The sequence below is a fragment of the Capricornis sumatraensis genome, chromosome 6 (genome assembly GCF_032405125.1).
Source record: "Capricornis sumatraensis isolate serow.1 chromosome 6, serow.2, whole genome shotgun sequence".
Classification (NCBI taxonomy): Eukaryota; Metazoa; Chordata; class Mammalia; order Artiodactyla; family Bovidae; genus Capricornis; species Capricornis sumatraensis.
In genome coordinates this window covers 46,789,989-46,807,504 of record NC_091074.1, presented here as the reverse complement: position 1 = coordinate 46,807,504, position 17,516 = coordinate 46,789,989, and the positions used below count along the sequence as shown (strand labels likewise).

The 17,516-nt window shown below is 39.5% G+C and overlaps 2 pseudogenes; both read right to left on the bottom strand.

Annotated features, from left to right (window-relative positions):
* LOC138080706 (craniofacial development protein 2 pseudogene) overlaps nucleotides 1-16,341 on the bottom strand; it is a 31,940-nt pseudogene extending 15,599 nt beyond the window's left edge.
* A 73-nt stretch (nucleotides 16,342-16,414) lies between these two features.
* LOC138080704 (testican-3-like) lies at nucleotides 16,415-17,224 on the bottom strand (annotated as a pseudogene).
* Between the last annotated feature and the right edge of the window lie 292 nt (nucleotides 17,225-17,516).

The following is a 17,516-nucleotide window of genomic DNA, read 5'->3' as shown; positions in this document are numbered from 1 at the left end:
CTGGGAGGATACTGATTTCAGGTCTTATCCTTAAGTCTTTAATGCATTTTGAGTTGACTTTTATACATGGTGTAAAATATAGTTCCAATTTCATTATTTTGCATGTGGCTGTCCCGTTTCCCAATACCATTTACTGAGGAGATTATCCTTTTTCCAGTGTGTGTTCTTGGTGGCCCTGTTGAAAATTAGTTACAATATATGTTTAGGTTTATTTCCATGCTGTCTATTTTGTTCCATTATTCTATGAGTCTGTTTTTTATGCCAGATCATACTGTTCCTGATCAGAATAGAAAAGAATACATTTACCAAATTGTTTGCATACTATTTACTGAAGGCCTTATCCATCTATTCTAGTAAGTATACCATGTCTGGCACAGAAGATGTTAGTAGGCTATTACTTGGTTGAGCTTGCAGTAGCTACAGTCATCCTTCCGAATCTAGTCAGTTTATACAGGGAACAGACTTATAAATTAAATGGAGATACTATAAGGACCATCACTGCTATGACTTTAAGTCTTTACAAATGGCACAAATTTCCACCAGCACTGCCCTCCCATCTGCCGCAAGGATGTGATACTGTGTTTGACTTCATATGTTGGCCAGCTAGGGGAAGGCAGTTTCCAAAGTTTCTACTTGGCTTTTCCTACTACTAGAGCTCTTTTCTTTAGGTCAAAGGAACTGGGCACTGCTTTTTCTCCAGTATACACTCATCTGAGTAAATGGTCATAAGGAAGAACTGAAAAAATCATTCTAGTATATGCTTGCCATCATGTTTCAGGGTCCCTCCTACTCACGACCTAGCTTCATTTTCAGTCAAAGGGTTCTCTGTACAAAAATTGGTTTAGATCTAAGAACTGAGCAAGGTACCATAACTCTACTAGGACTTCTGTGTTCAACTTCTATGTATTCCATGATTGCCTCCTCCCTTTCTTTTTTTGGTTGCACAATTCTCTTGAGTGCCTGCCAAAATAACTGCCTGTGTATTTTGCCTATAGGGGTCTCAAACTCCATTAATATCTCAATAACCTCCTGAAGATCAAGCTTTCTTGGCAGCCTCTCTGATTTTGCTGGTCACTGTGAAAACTATGACACTTTGGCTTTAAGTAGTCAAGTACTACCACCTGACTTCTACTACTTCAAGGGCTCTATTATCCACATGACATGAATGAACCTGGCTCTGTGACTGCATCTCCTACCAACAGCCTGAGTAAGCAGAAAAGACCTGCCACTGAACTTCTTAATGATCCTGATATCCTTTTAACCAGTGCATTCCTAATATCTGAAGAAACGACATGTACTCTGAGCCCTTATTTGGCACATCATCATCTGAGAGTCTTTGGTTTCACATAACATATTTGTTTCAGCTTGGCTATTTCCTTGGCCTCTTTATTCCCTACTCTGTTATCTTCTGGGAAACTTGGCATTAGTCATGATTCTTTCCAACTGTTAAAGAGTCACCCTAGAAGGTAACTTAGAGTCACCCAGTTTGTCCTATGCTCAAGAGTCCTTGTCAAGGTTTAAATCTCATATTCCATAAAAGTGCTCATAGTTCAGTTCAGTTGCTCAGTTGTGCTGATTCTCTGCAACCCCATGGACCACAGCATGCCAGGCTTTCCTGTCCATCATCAACTCCTGGAGCTTATTCAAACTAATGTCCAGTGAGTCAGTGATGCCATCCAATCATCTCATCCTCTGTTGTCCCCTTATCCTCCCACCTTCAATATTTCCCAGCATCAGGGTCTTTTCCAGTGAGTCAGTTCTTCACATCATGTGGCCAAAGTATTGGAGTTTCAGCTACATCATCAGTCCTTCCAATGAATTGTCAGGACAGATTTCCTTTACGATTGACTGGTTGGATCTCCTTGCAGTCCAAAGTACTCTCAAGAGTCTTCTCCAACACCACAGTTCAAAAGCATCAATTCTCCATTCCTCAGCTTTCTTTATGGTCCAATTCTCACATCCATACATGACTACTGGAAAAACCATAGCTTTGACTAGATGGACCGTTGTTGGCAAAGTAATGTCTCTGCTTTTTAATATGCTGTCTAGGTTGGAGAAGGAAATGGCAACCCACTCCAATGTTCTTGCCTGGAGAATCCCAGGGATAGGGGAGCCTGGTGGGCTGCCATCTATGGGGTCGCACAGAGTCGGACATGACTGAAGCGACTTAGAAGCAGCAGCAGCAGGTTGGTCATAGCTTTTCTTCCAAGGAGCAAGCATGTTTTAATTTCATGGCTGCAGTCACCATCTGCAGGGACTTTGGAGCCCCAAAAAATAAAGTTTGTCACTGTTTCCATCGTTTCTCCATTTGCCATCAAATGATGGGACCAGATGCCATGATCTTCGTTTTGTGAATGTTGAGTATTAAGCCAACTTTTTCACTCTCCTCTTTCACTTTCATCAAGAGGCTCTTTAGTTCTTCTTCACTTTCTGCCATAAGGGTGGTGTCATCTGCATGTCTGAGGTTATTGATATTTCTCCCAGCAGTCTTGAGTCTACCCTGTGTTTCATCCAGCCCAGCATTTTGCGTGATGTACTCTGCATATATGTTAAACACAGCCTTGATGTACTCCTTTCCCGATTTGGAACCAGTTTGTTGTCCTATGTCCAGTTCTAACTGTTGCCTCTTGACCTGCATATAGATTTCTCAGGAGGCCGGTCAGGTGGTCTGGTATTCCCATCTCTTAAAGAAATTTCCACAGTTTGTTGTGATCAACATGGTCAAAGACATTGGCATAGTCGATAAAGCAGAGGTAGATGTTTTTCTGGTACTCTCTTGCTTTTTCAATGATCCAACAGATGTTGGCAGCTTGATCTCTGGTTCCTCTGCCTTTTCTAAATCCAGCTTGAACATCTGGAAGTTCACAGTTCAAGTACTCTTGAAGCCTGGCTTGGAGAATTTTGAACATTACTTTGCTAGTGTGTGAGATGAGTGCAAATGTGCAATAGTTTGAACATTCTTTGGCATTGCCTTTTTTTGGGATTGGGATGAAAACTGATCTTTTCCAGTCCTGTGGCTACTGCTGAGTTTTCCAAATTTGCTGGCATATTGAGTGCAGCACTTTCACAGCATCATCTTTCAGGATTTGATATAGCTCAGCTGGAATTCCATCACCTCCACTAGCTTTGTTCATAGTGATGCTTCTTAAGGCCCACTTGACTTCACATTCCAGGATATCTGGCTCTAGTTGAGTAATCACACCATTGTGATTATATGGGTCATGAAGATTTTTTTTATATAGTTCTTCTTTGTATTTTTGCCACCTCTTCTTAATATCTTCTGCTTCTGTTAGGTCCATACCATTTCTGTCCTTTATAGTGTCCATCATTGCATGAAATGTTCCTTTGGTATCTCTAGTTTTCTTGAAGAGTTCTCTAGTCTTTCCCATTCTATTATTTTCTTTCATTTCTTTGCATTGATCACAGAGGAAGGCTTTCTTATCTCTCCTTGCTATTCTTTGGAACTCTGAATTCAAATGGGTATATCTTTCCTTTTCTCCTTTGCCTTTAGCTTCTCTTCTTTTCTCAGCTATTTGTAAGGCCTCTTCAGACAACTATTTTGCCTTTTTGCATTTCTTTTTCTTGGAGATGGTCTTGATCACTGCCTCTTGTACAATGTCACAAACCTCTGTCCATAGTTCTTCAGGCACTCTGTCTATCAGATCTAAGCCCTTGAATCTATTTGTCACTTCCACTGTATAATTGTAAGGGATTTGATTTAGGTCACACCTAAATGGTTTGTTTAGTTTAGGTCTAGTGGTTTTCCCTACTTTCTTCAATTTAAGTCTGAATTTGGCATAAGGTGATCATGATCTGAGCCACAGTCAGCTCCCGTTCTTGTTTTTGCTGACTATATAGAGCTTCTCCATCTTTGGCTGCAAAGAATATAATCAATCTGGCTTCAGTACTGACCATCTGGTGATGTCCATGTGTAGAGTCTTCTTTTGTGTTGGAAGAAGTTGTTTGCTATGATCAGTGCATTCTCTTGGCAAAACTCTGATAGCCTTTGACCTGCTTCATTTTGTATTCCAAGGCCAACTATGCCTGTTACTCCAGGTATTTCTTGGCTTCCTACTTTTGCATTCCAGTCCCCTATAATGAAAAGGACATCTTTTTTGGGGTGTTAGTTCTAGAAGGTCTTATCGGTCTTCATAGAACCATTCAACTTCAGCTTCTTCAACATTATTGGTAGGGGCATAGACTGGGATTACTGTGATATTGAATGGTTTGCCTTGGAAATGAACAGAGATCATTCTGTCATTTTTGAGATTGCATCCAAGTACTGCAATTCAGACCCTTTTGTTGACTGTGATGGCTGCTCTATTTCTTCTAAGGGATTCTTGCCCACAGTAGTAGATATAATGGTCATCTGAGTTAAATTCACCCATTCCAATCAATTTTAGTTCACTGATTCCTAAAATGTCAATGTTCACTCTTGCCAACTCCTGTTTGACCACTTCCAATTTGCCTTGATTCATGGAGGTAACATTTCAGGTTGCTATGCAATATTGCTCTTTATAGCATCAGGCTTTACTTCCACCACCTGTCACATAACTGGGTGTTGTTTTTGCCTTGGCTCCATCTCTTCATTCTTTCTGGAGTTATTTCTCCACTGATCTCCCATAGCATATTGGGCACCTACCAACCTGGGGTGTTCATCTTTTGGTGTCCTATCTTATTGTCTTTTCATGCTGTTCATGGGGTTCTCAAGGCGAGAATACTGAAGTGGTTTGCCATTCCCTTCTCTAGTGGATCACATTTTGTCAGGACTCTCCACCATGACCCATCTGTCATGGGTGGCCCTACACGCCTTGGCTCATATTTTCATTGAGTTAGACGTCTAACTTGGTTACTTACTTACATATATGTGGAAGCTAAAAAACAAAACAAATGAAGAAACATAAAATAGAACATACTCAAAAATAGAGAAAACAAACTGGTGATTTTGGGGAGAAGGGTAGGAGGATGAGTGAAATAGTTGAGGGAGATTAAGAGGTGCAAACTTCTAGTTATAAAATTGAAAATCATGAAGATATAATGTACAGAATTGGAAACATAGTCAATAATATTGTTAATAACTTCACATGGTGATAGATGGTAACTAGACTTTTCATGATTATTGCCGGGAGCCAGCGTGAGGAACTCCGCCCATGGCAAAGGTCATGAGGAAGGAGGCTCGGCATTATACAAAGGTGGGATCGAACCTCAGGAGACCCCCTGTTCGCGAGCATCTACCCCCAAAACCAGAATCTGCCTACTTTACTGTTTTATGCTCTCACCTACACCTCTGACTTTACAGGGGGCTGCCTCCCCCGCCCCCCCCCTCCCCCCAGAGAAGGAGTTAACTTGCAGCTCCAGTCAATAAAAATTCCTGGGCATGACAAGAGTGTTTCAACTTACAAACTCCTCTGAAGGTTCTCTAGCCTGCCTGAGCAGGTTCGTCTGGCCACATGTGATTGTTTATAGCCTCCCAACCATGGGGGGCACAAGATGCTTTAAACTTTCTAAATACAGATTCTTTTGAGAAATTAGAAAATTATTAGCATAGTATAGTGGGTTGATTAGAAATTATATTGGTGAAGGGTTTTTCATTTGTTGAGCCAATATGTGCTGCTAAATCTCCATATTCCCTGCCCTTATAATGAATATAACTAGCATATGGGAGAAATAAGTATTAACCTTTGATATTAATCATGTTAAACCTTAGGCTAAGTAAATTCCTTTTCTTGATTATAACCCCCTGCACTCTCACCCTATAGGAATGCAACTTTATCTGGTACCTTCAGAGGGTGGCACCTAGTTTAAGAAAAAATCACCCTTGGAAAAAATAAGTTTTCTGGTTGACTGACCATTATCAGAAAGGGCCATAAAATGTCAGCAGGCCTCATGGCCAGAAGATGATGTAAAATCCCTAAGACCTTTGTACACTTTTATATGAAGCACCTGATTTTGATAAAGGTCAGGTCTGCTGATCCTGCATGACTCTGTATTCATCCCTATGTATAACAAAAAGTATATAAGCAAACCTGAAAATAAAGAAAATGGATCAGTTTCTGGAAAGACTGATTCCCCCATGTCGTTCTTTCTTTCCCCTTCTGGCTGAATTCCCATCTGGAGCGTGGATACTCGCCAAGCCTGCTAATTTTGCCTGGGCTTCTAAGATCTGACCGGGGAGGCCTCAGTGTCTCCTCTCCTTCGGGAGAACAGAAAGACACCTGTGGCCTACATAGGTGGTGCAAACTCCTTGTCTTGGAGTTTTATTGGTGTTCCACATAAACCAAGTTATTCAGCATCTTTTTCTCCACTGATATTTCCTACTACACTATCCTTTTCTAATCTCTCTTTATATCTGTAATTAAATAAGTTCTTTCCCAGGATGCCTACTCCGTCTCCCCTTTGAATTACCCTGGATCCACCAGGGCTGGACCCTGGCAGATTATCATTTTGTAATGTATAAAAATACTGAATATCTTACATACCTGAAACTAATATAATATTGTACATCAAAAATAAAACTAGATCTGTTTAAAGGAATGAGATATACTGTGCTTACAATTAACATTTAAAACAAAATGATCAAGCTTGAAAATGAATAAACAGAAAGACAATAGGTAATTTTAAGCAAAAAAGAAAGCAGGAATATCAATATTAATATTAGTTAAAATTGAATTTAAGATGAAAAAAATTGCACATGAAAAAGAGCATTAAGTTATTTTAAAAGGTACAATTTACAAAGTAAATACAACTCTCATAAATCTGCATGCACATCCCAGAGTATTGGAAATAAAAGCAAAAATAAACAAATGGGACCCAATTAAACTTAAAAGCATTTGCGCAACAAAGGAAACTATTAACAAGGTGAAAAGACAGCCTTCAGAATGGGAGAAAATAACAAATGAAGTAACTGACAAAGAATTAATCTCAAAAATATACAACCAACTCCTGCAGCTCAATTCCAGAAATATAAACAATGCAATCAAAAAATGGGCCAAAGAACTAAACAGACATTTCTCCAAAGAAGACATACGGATGGTTAACAAACACATGAAAAGATGCTTAACATTACTCAATATCAGAGAAATGCAAATCAAAACCACAATGAGGTACCATTTCACACCAGTCAGAATGGCTGCTATCCAAAAGTCTACAAGCAATAAATGCTAGAGTGGGTGTGGAGAAAAGGGAACCCTCTTACACTGTTGGTGGGAAAGCAAACTAGTACAGCCACTATGGAGAACAGTGTGGAGATTCCTTAAAACTGACCATATAACCCAGCAATCCCACTGCTGGGCATACACACCGAGGAAACCAGAATTGAAAGAGACACGTGTACTCCAATGTTCATCGCAGCACTGTTTATAATAGCCAAGACATGAAAGCAACTTAGATGTCCATCAGCAGACGAATGGATAAGAAAGCTGTGGTACATATACACAATGGAGTATTACTCAGCCATTAAAAAGAATACATTTGAATCAGTTCTAATGAGATGGATGAAACTGGAGCCGATTATACAGAGTGAAGTAAGCCAGAAAGAAAAACACCAATACAGTATACTAACACATATATATGGAATTTAGAAAGATGGTAAACATAACCCTGTATGCGAGACAGCAAAAGAGACACAGATGTATAGAACAGTCTTTTGGATTCTGTGGGAGAGGGCGAGGGTGGGATGATTTGGGAGAATGGCATTGAAACATGTATATTATCATATGTGAAACAAATCACCAGTCCAGGTTTGATGCATGAGACAGGGTTCTTGGGGCTGGTGCACTGGGATGACCCAGAGGGATGGGATGGGGAGGGAGGTGGGAGGGAAGTTCAGGATGGGGAACACATGGCGGATTCAAAAATAAATAAATAAATCTGCATGCAGCAAAAGCTGTTATAAACAAAGAAAGCACTAATAGCAATATAACTATCATGTATATTAATATGCTTCTTCAAGAATTAATTTTCTAAACAATGAATAACAAATAATACAGAAAATTAAACATGTAAATAAAATGACTTAATAGATACATATAGAACCTATATATTTAGAATTGATAACATGTATTTTACCTGAGCATTATTTATTTATAAAAATTAATATTTGGTGGAAAAAATTAAAAAATAAAACAACAAAGGCTTTTCAAACCAGACACTCATTATAATCCAATAAAATCAGAAATATATAATATAAAGATGATCTTAAAAATTAGAAGGAACAGAAGTCAATCTTGACCCACTTAGTTTAGGAGTAATGACTTTGCCTACCTCAAGGGTATTTTTTCATTGCTGAATTAGAACTGCTGCTTTTAATAATGAATTTTAACTATGAGAATGGTTGTTAGGCTTATTTGTTTAGTAAGACAAGAAATGTATAAACATTTTAGCAGCATTTCCAAATTGTGAAGAAAAATTAAAAACTTGATAAAAAAAATTAGAACAAATGAGTACTCAAACTAGGAAAATAAAATATAACCTAAAATTGAAGGATTAAACAGAAAAAAATGCAGAAAAAAATGTTGATTTAAAAGCTACTCCTTTGAAAATATCAATAAAAATATCCTTCACAAACCTAATTCTAGCAAAACATTGTAAAAAAACAAATTACACCAGATGAGGAATGAAAAGGGATTTACCTGTGGCCATCGCAATATTATAAAGTAATTATTCCCAAGTTAAAATAAATAAATTAATTAAAAATAAATAAAAATTATGAGAATATTTTATACAAATCTACAGGAGCAAATTTTAGGAGTAGAGAGAAATTGATTATTTCCTTCCACAATGGAAATGGCTAGACCGGATCTAAAGAAGTATAAAACATCAAAAGACCAATTTCCACAGGAAAGATTTGAAAGGTAATATGGTAGACTGAAAAATGATCCCCCAAAGAGGTCTGTGTGCTTGTCCCTGAATCTGTGAACAAGTTGTTTTATATGGTCAAAGGATTATGTTTGGAAGATAAAGAGATTATCCTACATTATCTGGTTGGTCCAAATGATGCAATCTCAGTTCAGTTCAGTCACTCAGTTGTGTCCAACTCTTTGTGACCCCATGTACTGCAGCAGGCCAGGCCTCCCTGTCCATCGCCAACTCCCGGAGTTTACTCAAACTCATGTCCATTGAGTTGGTGATGCCATCCAACCATCTTATGCTCTGTTGTCCCCTTCTCCTCCTGCAATCCCAAGGGTTTGTACATAATAAGAAGAGTAGTAGGATAAGTAATGACCCTCAAGTATACTCAGGTTCTATTACCTGGAATTTGTGAACATTACCCTTTGTAGCAAAGAGATTTTTGCAGGTGTAACTTCAGCATTTTATTTAATTATCTAGGTTGCCCCAAATGTAATAACAAGTATCTTTATAAGATAGAGGTAGAAGGTGATCTGACCATAAATGAAGACAGTGTGACTGGGAAGCAGAGATTTGAAGATGCTACACTACTAGCTTGAAGATGCAAGAAAAGACCAGGAGCAAAAAAATGTAAGTGGTCTCTAGAAGCTGGAAAATACAAGGAACTAGAGTCTTCTCTAGAGCCCTCAGAGGAGGTGCAGCCCTAATGACTTTAGCCAGTAAGCTGATTTTGCTTATTCGACCTCCATAACTATGAGCGAATCAGTTTGTGTTGTTTTACTAATTTTGTGCTACTTTGTTACAGTAGCAATAGGAAACTAATGCAGGTGATTATTAAAGCCATTAAAACAAGGATCACAAACCAATACAATATTGTAAAGTAATTAACCTCCAATTAAAATAAATAAATTTATATTAAAAAAATAAAACAAGGATTGATTTTTCATAACTGTGCTCTAACTCTTAAATAACAGGTAATTCTGATGCAATTTAAGCTCCTCTATTTTATAAGCCAGCATAATCCTTTTGCTGAAACCAATTAAAGAGCATGAAAAAGCAAAACTTTCAGGCCACTTTCACTAATGAATCTAGATATAAAAATTCTAAGTAAGTTATCAGCAAACAAAATTTAGCATCTAATAAAATGAATTACATGTATTATTACTAGATGGTAAAACTTTTAGGAATCCAAGTGTATGGTCTAAAATCAATAATTTATTACAACAGAAAATTAAAGAGAAAAACCATATGACCACATGAACACTTGCTGAAAAGACACTGATAAAATCTAGCAGCCTCTCCTAATAAACTCTCTCCGTAAAATAGATACAAAAAGAAATCAATGGAAAAGGTAGTGAATGACAAGTACATGAAATCTAATAAATGCTCATTCATTCAGTAAGTACTTACCAGTACCAGGCACACCAAGGAGACAATGGTGAACATGATAGATAAAATCTGTGCTCCCTAAAGCTTACAGTATAGTGGGAGTGACAAGAAGTTCACTTAAGGTTTTGATGTGGAAGTAGGATATGGGAATTCATGAGAAACCACTAAACCTAATCAGGGTCACGTAAGAATAGACTTATTGCAGGAAGTAACATTTAATGAGATTGAAGAAGTGAGCTCACTGCATCTAGATTAAAGTGAGAGTGACTGATTGTAGTATACAACATGATAAATGTAATTGCATTTTATATACGAAAGTTGCTAAGAGAGTAAATCCTAAGAATTTAAATTATAAGGAATTTTGTCTTTAAGTTTGGCATCTCTATGAAATGATAGAGGTTCTAAACTTACTGTAATAATCATTTCATAATGCATGTAAGTCAAATCATTATGCCGTACAACTTTAACTTACACAGTGTTGTATGTCAATTATATTTCAATGAAACTGAAGAAAAAGGTAGAGTGGAGAAAATATTTCTGAAAGAGAGAATAGTTCTTAAAAGGCCTGGATATGAAAGACCCAAAGTTGACGTGAGTGAAGTATAGAGCAGGAAGAGAGGGAAATATGTGATAAAATTGGTGAAGAAGACCCAGTCTAGATCAGGAAACAGCTAGAACCATATCAAGGATCTTGGACTTTATCCTATAAGCACAGTGAAGACACTGGTGAGGTTTAAGCAGGGGTATTGTGTTGGTTCTTCTCTGCTTCCCTTACATGAAAACCTATTCTTTGCCTTGATCTTGCCATGGAAAGCTGATCCCCACAGGGTCCACCACCCAGTTTCTCTTGCCTGCTGGCTTTTGGTTCAGTTTGGCCAATGAGTTGTCTATGCCTCATGCCCTCTTGCTTCACTGCTGTATCTGTCAGTGACTATTTATCTCTCTTGGGTCTCCAGCTCTCACGGAGTAACTATTTCTTGACCCTATAGGCCTTAAAGATGGATATGACTTCCCCTGTTCCTAGTCTCCTTAATTTTGCTCACATCTCTTGTAAGAAACTTTTCTATGGAAAGTTTTCATCTGAACCATCTCAATTAAAGTCTATTTCCTTTAGAGAATCTGACTGATATAGGAATGATTAGATGATATTTCTATTTTACAAAGATACTTTAGGCAGCTTTATGGAAAACAACCTGGAGGATGGCAAGCCTGTCTTCAAGGAGATGAGTAAGGAGGCTGTTTCAGAGGTAAGAGAAGACAGTGGCTTGGACTAAGGTTGCAGAACAAGGAATAGGGAACAAGGAGTCCAGCTTCTTGCCAAAATTCTGTCTGTGGCTTTTCAGGTCCTACAATAGGCAATTACAAAGGCTTTACCAGGCAGGCCGCACCGGGAAAAGCCTCTCTCCCACACTAGCCAATGCACTGCAGTCTCTAAAGGGAGTTGCAGCCATCTCTTATATACTCTGTATCCTTGTCCAGATATCTCCACTAGGAGGTCTCCTTATCAGGGACCCTAGAAAATGCTTTCCCCATTCCAACACAATACTCAGTATTTTTCCACTTCTAGCCCTTCTCCATCTTCCTCTCCTTTGGCTCCACAGTTCATAAAATTGTAGGAGCCTCTTGTTTGGGGTTCACTCAACAGTGAGTCAACTTCATCTGTTCATAATTCCACAGCAGAAAATGAAATGGACGGTGTCAACACTTAGTTTGCTTTTATCCTCTTCCTTGTACTATTGTAGTTAAATGATCAAAGACTTGACTATTACTTTTAGCTCGTTAATCAGCAACTCCAACACCTGACAGCTAAATGTTCTCTGGCTCACTTGAGCTCCCGACAGACAGAAGTATGTGGATTCCAGGGATAACTGGAAGACAGAGATGACAGGTTCAGTTATTGACTAGATTCAGAGTGAAGTGGATGAAGAGCAGTAAGGGAAAACATAAAGCCAAGGAAGTTGCTTAGTTTTCTCATTTGGACAACTGAGTGGATAGAGCTGTCATTCACTGGAATGTGAAACAAGGAGCAAGAGAAGAGCAGCAGGGAGATATTTCCATTCGAGGTCTGTGGGTCATCCAAGTTAGATCTGCACAAGGGAGTTGGATATGTGAAAAGAAATTTAGGGGAGAGGTCTGGATTGTGGTATAGATTTGAGAGTCACTGGTTTATAAAAGGTTTTTGTAGCTATGGACATGGATAAAATGGTCCTGGGAGAATACAGAGGAAGAAGAGATGGTCTGAGACTAAAGCCTACAATGGTCCTTTCTTAAAGCTGACCTTTTGGGATTCTTTAGAGAAATTATCTAACAATATATTTGTCTATGAATCTAGCAATACCCTTCTTAAACTTACTGAATAAAGTAGATATAGCAGATTACAACAGAGCACCAAAATTTAGAGTCAGTCTCATCATTCCTACTCTCCTCTGGCCTCCACATTGCCTTCCCTGCCCCCATAACTCTAAATTATGCCCTGGCTCACTCTTCTCGGGGAGTTGGAGGATGATGGACCCAGTCAAGCTTTCCATGAATTCACACAATCCTGACCTCCCTGTATTTTGAGTCTCTCCAAAGAGCAAAGGAATAGCCAGAATTTAGAGTTCAACTCTTGAGTTTTTCTTTCTTTGAAGACAGGGATAATAATATTGCTTACTTCATAGCATTCTATATCAAATGATATGAGAAAATTAAAGCATTTATGAATGAGCTTGGAACACTGTAGATACTCAGTAAATGTGAGCCCTTTCTCTGAACTCCATGTCCCTCAGAGTTGATAGAAATCCAAAGAGCTGATTAAAGCACATGGTTAATGGCAAGCTGTTCCTAAATGAAAGTAGCTGCCTTCACAACTGCAGGTAATATAGTTCTTGGAATAATGTGTTCTGTACATTTACATCAGTAGTGTAAATGATTATTTATACTATTTGGTTCACAAATAATTTCTCCTAATCAGTAAAGAGTACTACCTCTAAACCAAACCTGACTAAACCCTTTTCTCAGGGAGCAGGCACCATGCCTCTGAATAAAACTGCAGAATAATTTCTTGAAATCTTTCTTTTTTTTTTTTTTTCCATTTCCTATTGGCAAGCCAAACCAAGCAGAAGTCTAATTCCTAAGTATCAGGAAATATAAGGGTCACTGTGTATAATTCATCTTGAAAGGTTGAAATTAAATCAATCTGATAAAGATGGGGATTTCCTGATTTTCATCCTGTTTATAATGAACTATTCTTTTGTTATGTTTAAAAGCATTCTTTAAAAACAAAGACTTGGCAAGATACCTGAGTATCTAATTTCTTTCTAACCCCTCTTCTAATTTCTGTGTCTCCATATGAGAGGCAGCACAGGCCCCACAGTTCTATGAAAAAAACGTAAGTTTTGGAATTAAGCAATCTTGGGCTCAACGTTGAGCTTCACTACTAAGTAGATTTGTGACCTTGGATCAACCACTTAAACTCTATGAGCCTTAATTTTTCTATCTATGTAATGATAATTTCACTGGGGTCCTGTGTCAATTAAATGAAATAATATGTATAAAGCCTCAGGAACACAGTAGGTACCCAACAAATGGAAGTCATGATGATATTTACTATGGAGGGTTAAACCAGAGAGAAGAATGGAGTGGGCACAGAAAACATTTCTTGAAAGGAAGAAAGAAAGGAAAGGAGTAGACAGAACGGGAAGAGAATCTCATGACCTTTTATCCACTTCTCAGGGAAACAGGAAGGGACAATCTAAGTGTGGGAGGGTCACTTGGGAAGCTGTCCTAGATGAAAAGCATATGAATAAAGGTTCACCAGTTCAAAAAAGAGAAGCAAAAGTTCACTAATACTTCTTTTTGCATTCAAACAAAAATTTCTAAGAAAAAAATTCTAATTAGAGACAGGGTTGTGATTTTCAGGGAAGTGAAATGGATATCATCATCCCAGAGGACTCAACAATAGAATCAGCCTATAGGGAAAACACTAGAGAAAATACCTGGGAATGGGATCTGCAAGTGTAGCTGGTATTATTTGTCTCCATGTCTGTTTGATTTATATTTTCTGCCCAAGAGCCATTTCTGTATCTGAGTGAGAGGTCCCTATTTTACTTTGGGAAGATTATCTTTCCTAATGAAGTTGCAAAGGAGGAACTAAAGCAAAGACAAACTAAAGAGCCTCTCGATGAAGGTGAAGGAGGAGAGTGAAAGTGGCCCCATTACTTCATGGCAAATAGAAAGGGAAAAGGTGGAAGTAGTGACAGATTTCCCCTTCTTGGGCTCTAAAATCACTGCAGATGGTAACTGCAGCCATAAAATCAGAAGATGACTGCTTCTTGGCAGGAAAGCTATGACAAACCTAGACAGTGCATTGAAAAGCAGAGACATTACTCTGCCGACAAAGGTCCATATAGTGAAGGCTATGGTCTTCCCAGTGGTTAGGTACAGTTGTGAGAGCTGGACCATAAAGAAGACAGAGTGCCAAAGAATTGATCTTTTTGAGTTTGTGGTGCTGGAGAAGATTCCTGAAAGTCCTCTGGAGAGCAAGGAGATCAAACCAATCAATCTTAAGGAAAATCAACCCTGAATACTTGTTGGAAGAACTGATGTTGAAGCTTAAACTTCAGTATTTTGGTCATCTGATGCAAGAGCTGACTCATTGGAACAGTCCCTGATGCTTAGAAAGATTGAGGGCAGGAGAAGAGGGTGTCAGAGGATAAGATAGCTGGATGGACACGAACTTGGGCAAACTTTGGGAGATGGTGAGGGACAGGGAGGCTTGGCGTGCTGCAGTCCATGGGGTCGCAAAGAGGCAGACATGACTGGGTGACTGAACAACAACAACAATAAAGTTGCCATCCTTTCAAAGACTGATCAACTTAATTATCTTTTCTTGAACTTTGATTTTAAAATGAAAAATGGATACAATGAATTCCTCTAGACGGGAGTGCCTAGCAGAGTTCCTACCCTTACCCTACCCCCATCAGTTTCTGTTTTCCAGTTCCAGCTTTCCCCTCACTTCTGTTAGCACCCAATTATCTTTCCAATGAATCTCTTTTCTGCTTAAGTACATGAGAGATGAAAATCCAGTTGCTCAGTGATGGCACTGAATTACAACACAATTTACAAGAAAAGAGAGCTCTAAAAGTAAGAAGATGATCAAGTGAATATTATGATATCACTCCTTGGGAAAGCTGATTTTTAGTTTCATTCACGCTTTTTAGCATTCTTTATATTGAAGGGTGCTGGAAATCTGCAAACTAGATTTTCTAGGTTTCCTTGCCAGGTAGTTTCCAGTGAGATTCCACCAAACACAGGCCTAGAGAAAGACTAGGCAAGAGAAGAGAGAAGGTGTCTTTACCATTTGCTACATCTGGATCAGTGGAAACAAGCAACCATAAGCCCCAGAAGTTCTGGCTACTCCAGTAACACCAGTGGAACTGTGGGCTTCCATGTTCTTTCAGCTTCAGTAAGAGTGCAAATTCTCAGCTCCTAGAAGTATCAACAAATACAGAAGGGTCCCAATAGCATAGCCTCAGTACTATGACTCTTGTGAGCTCTGGGTACATATGCCCATTTTGGCCTCTTTGGATTTTATTCCCTTTATCTGAACTGCCTAGAGCACTTCTGCTTTTCTGACTAGGCACTGACTAATAACTGGGTGATTTAATATTAAAGTTTTTATGGGACTATTAACACACAAGTAGAATCAAGCACCCAGGTATTGCATTTTGGACTCTTGTTGAGTCCATTCCTTCTAAGAGATTCTTGTCCACAGTAGTAGATATAATGGTCATCTGAATTAAATTCACCCATTCCAGTCCATTTTAGTTCACTGATTCCTAAAATGTTGATGTTCACTCTTGCTGTCTCCTGTTTGACCACATCCAATTTACCTTGATTCATGGACCTAACATTCCAGGTTCCAATGTAATATTGTTCTTTACAGCATTGGACTTTACTTTCACCACCAGACACAACCATAACTTGGCATCATTTCCGCTTTGGCTCAGCTTCTACATTCCTTCTGGAGCTATTTCTCAGCTCTTCTCCAGTAACATATTGGACACCTTCCTCCCTGGGTGGCTCACTTTCTGGTATCTTTTTTTTTTTTTTTTGCCTTTTCATACTGTTTCTGGAGTTCTCCAGGCAAGAATACTGGAGTGGTTTGCCATTCCCCTCTCCAGTGGACCACATTTTGTCAAACCCTGCCTAGGAGGACAGGTCCTTCAGTAGCTCCACATAGCTGGTGCCCTGGTTGTCCCACTGCTGGTCCTCCTTGAGTGTATAAATCTTCACCAGCCATTGAATTTTGGTCAACGTGCCACCAGTGAGCCAAGGCAGAGGCCCTGCTGGAGTCCCCCCCAGAAGGGGATCTGAGAAAGGCTGGAGGAAATGTTCGACGGCACCCAGGAGCAGAGAGCACATAGGCCTCTCCTCTACACTGGCTGCCCTTATAAGTGGACTCTCTCTTCATATTCCTGCTTGAGCTCATGGTTGTATATGAGGGGCATGGGCAATGACCTTCACACTTACTGAGATCTGTTTTCCTAAGACACATGCTTGATATTCTAGTTTGCACTAAGAAGTGTATGTTTGTCCATCTGAACCACAGACGGGTCTGGTAGACAGCCCACAGCACTACCTGCAGGTGGATGGAGGGGGCCCTTCCAGGGCTTATGCCCAACTCCCAAATCTTTCATACTGTGCGTGAGCCTCTGATGATCAACTGCAGACTGCGGTGTGAGAACCTTGAACGATGCACACTTCGTGGCAACTACATTTCATCCTTTAGCCTGATAGAAATCTTTCCTGGACTTCAAGTGCAGAAATAATCATCGTCTCAGAAGCGGTTCCACTGTCCGGCCTCTTGGTTATCCTGGGACACCTCGCTGAGCTACTGTTTGTCTTCCAGAAAACTGCCGCCATCCAGCTGGCCCGCAGCTGCCCCCTGAGCCTGCCAGAACCAAGCAGTCACACCCATGCACAGCACTGCCAGTTCCTGGAGCATCTAGGGATGCAGATACCAGAGCCAAATCATACGGAGGCCCAGAACGCAGGGCTCAACCAGGAGCAGGGGTGAGAAGGCAGCCAGTGTCAATCCTGTGAGCCACCCAGCCCCCACCGGACGCACTGGACAAGCTCCCAGAGCCGCTCCTGGATCCCATGGCCACTGATGCCTGCCGAATCCAAATCCATATCCCAACCACTAATGTCGAAGCTGAAGTAGATTTAGAACGATTCTACGAAGAATCACAAGACCTCCTAGAACTAACACCAAAGAAATACGTCCTTTTCATCAC